The sequence below is a fragment of the Chrysochloris asiatica genome, unplaced genomic scaffold, assembly GCF_000296735.1.
Source record: "Chrysochloris asiatica unplaced genomic scaffold, ChrAsi1.0 scaffold00008, whole genome shotgun sequence".
In the NCBI taxonomy this organism is placed as follows: Eukaryota; Metazoa; Chordata; class Mammalia; order Afrosoricida; family Chrysochloridae; genus Chrysochloris; species Chrysochloris asiatica.
Genome location: NW_006408526.1, coordinates 4731513 through 4734976, shown reverse-complemented (window position 1 = coordinate 4734976; position 3464 = coordinate 4731513).

Below are 3464 nucleotides of genomic sequence, written 5' to 3'. Positions count from 1 at the left end.
GGGGTCTCCTACTGGATAGGGCCATCTGGGGCCTAACATCAGTAAGCAAGGTTGTGTCATCCTCCAATTATATTCTTTTTCATATAATCCAGTTTCTGAGATTATTTGCTCAGCATACATATTGAATAAGTATGGTGAAAGAATATAACACTCTATCAACCAAAAGTATCCCTTTGTTCTGTTCAAACAACTGCCTTCTGGTTTATGTACAGATTCGTCATGAGCATAATTAAGTGCTCTAGAATGCTCATTCTTCCCAGTATTATCCACAATTTGCTATGATCCACATAGTTAAATGCCGTTGCATGGTCAATAAAGAACAATTAAACATCTTTCTGGTATTTTCTGGTTTTAGCTAAGATCCATCAGAAGTTAGAAATAATATCCCTCATTCCATGTCCTCTTTTGAATGGTAACTCCCTAATGGTGTATTGCTACCTTTTTTGAATTATCTTCAGAAAAATTTTACTTGCATGTGATATTAATGATATTTTTCAATGATTTTGCATTCTGTTGGGTCAGCTTTCTTTGGCATGGGTACAAATATTAATCTCTTACAATCAGTTTGCCAGGTAGTTGTCTTCCAACACTCATCTCACAGATGAGGGAGCATCTTCAGCACTGCATCAGTTTGTTGAAAAATTTAAATTTGTATTCTATCAATTCCTGAAGATTTTTTTTATTTTTTAACCAATGCCTTCAGTGCAACTTGGACTTCTTCCTTCAATACCATATGTTCTTGATCATATGCTACCTCTTGAGATGGTTGGGGCTTGAGAAATACTCATCTTGTTCTTCCATTTTTCTGTTCAGGTCTTTTACTTCATTTCTTCCAGTTACTTTAGCTTCTCACATTCAACAATAAGTCTGAATCTCTTCTGACATTCAATTTGGTGTTTTCATTTCTTCCCTGTCTTTTTAATTACCTTTTTCGTTCCTCATGAATGATGTTCTTGATGTAATTCTACAACTCATCTGATTTTCGGCCATTATGTCTAATGCATCAAATCTGTTTTTGAGATTGTCTCTAAATTCAGGTGTATTGTATTCAAGGTCATATATTGACTTTCGTGGACTTGTTTTAATTTTCTTCAGCTTCAGACTGAACTTGCATATGAACAATTGATGGTGTGTTCCATAGTCATTCCTGGCCTTATTGTTACTGATATTCACTTTCTCCTTTGTTTCTTCCAACAGAATCAATTTGATTCCTTATTATATATGTCTTATTACATTGTGGTTCATATATTGTGATTCATATATTGTGGTTCATGGGTATAATCACCTTTTATGTTGTTGGAAAAAAAAAAAAAGGTATTTTCAGTATATGTCATTAATCCTACAAAATTCTTTCATGTGATCTTCAGCATCAATTCTATTCCTAAAGCCATATTTTCCAATTACTTGCTTGCTCTTAGTTTCCAATTTTCACATTATAATCACTAGAAGTTTAAAAAAAATGTATCTATATTGTATTTTTGATCATTTTTAGACTAAACAAGTTGGTAGAATTCTTCAATTTCATTATTACTGGCTTTAGTGTTTGGTGCACAAATTTTGAATAAAAGTGGTATTAATTTGACTTGCTTATAAGTGTATGAATATAACCCTATCACAGACTTCATTGTACTTCCTGATAGATCTTGAAATGTGCTTTTTGATGATGGATGTTATGCCATTCCTCTTCAATTTGTCATTCCTAGAATAGTAAACCATATGATTGTAAGATTCAAAATGGTCAATAACATTCATTTCCGTTCACTAATGCCTATGATATTGATATTTATGTGCCCTATTTCATTTTTGACAACTTCCAATTTTCCTAAATTCACACTTTGTAGATTCCACATTCTGATTATTAATGATTGTTTGCAGCTGTTTCTTTCTGTTTTGAGTTGTATCACATCAGCAAATGAAGGGCTCAAAAGCTTTGCTCTATTCATGTCACTGAAGTCAACTCTACTTTGAAGAAACACTCTTCCCCAATTGTATTTTGTGTGCCTATCAACCTGAGGGACTCATCTTCTAGTACTATATCTGAGAATATTCCACATCTATTCACAGGATTTTCAGTAGCTAAACGTTCAGAAGAGTCTTGATGTGGTGCTGAAAGTTAGTGCTCTGCACTGCAAAATCAGTTTGAACTGAAAGCTCAGTGGTTCAACCTCACCAGCCGCTCCTTGAAAACCCTATACAGGGTTGCTATAAGTCGAAACTGACTTTACGACACACGACAACAACCATTCAGTTGTTGTTTGTCTCTCCTTCTTGCTAGTCTGTCTTAGGAAACTCTGCTCAAACCTGTGTACCATGGATGAACCTGCTGGTATTTAAAATACTGGTGGCATAATTTCCAGAATAACAGCAACACAGAAGCCACCATAGTACAACAAACTGACAGAAGAGTGGTGGATAAATTATATAGTACTTTGGAAAAGTCAGACATGATGGGATATCTTTAACCTTCATCTCACAGGGCCCAGCCTCATGATGATCCTTCTAAAATCAAGTATTTCTGCAATTGGTGTCAGAATGTTGGGTTCATTACAATGGCCCTGACTCACTGGGATTTGTATTTTGGGGAAAATAAAATAAACAGGATAATAAGAATCTTTATTTTCTAGATGGATTAAGAAAACACCCATACATTAGAGCAGCTGTTATGAGGCAATAGAGTCCTAGTATGGTGCTTTTGGATAAGCATTGAACTTTTAACCACAAGTTCGGTGGTTTAAATCCACAAGGTGCTCCTTAGATCCTATACAGGGTTTCTATGAGTCAGAATTGACTTGATAGTACTTAAAAATAACAAATATGGCTATCATTTACCCAAGGAAAAAGCTATATATGGGATATCGAACAACAAGAAGTACCTATGACTGGTTACCAAGCAGGTAGTTTGGGAGGAGAATGGACAAAACCAAGAAACTATTGAAACCAACAGTATACTGAAAAGGAACTTCTTCAATTTGTGAACTGATATCATCAGCGTCCTGAGGAACCATTACAAAAATGGATTGTGAGACTTCTGGTTTTGGTGGTGGCAAAACAGGCAATATGATCCTATACATAGAAAACCCCCAAAGACTCAGTTAAAAAGCTACTAGCCAACACTGGAAGATTCATCCAAGTGGTAGGGGATAAGCTCAACATACAAAAATCAGTTGGATTCCTCTATGGTAACGATTACAACACTGAAAAGGACATTAGGAAATCAATACCATTTACAAAAGCTGTCCAAAGGATGAAATACTTAGGAAAAAAATGTAACCAGAGAAGCAAAGGACCTATACAAAGAAAATTACAAAACACTACTACAAGAAACCAAAACAAACTTACAAAAGTGGAAGAACATACCATGTTCCTGGATAGGAAGACTCAACATCGTGAAAATGACAATAATGCCCAAAGCAATTTACACATATAATGCAATCACAATTCAGATTCCAATGACATTCTTCAAA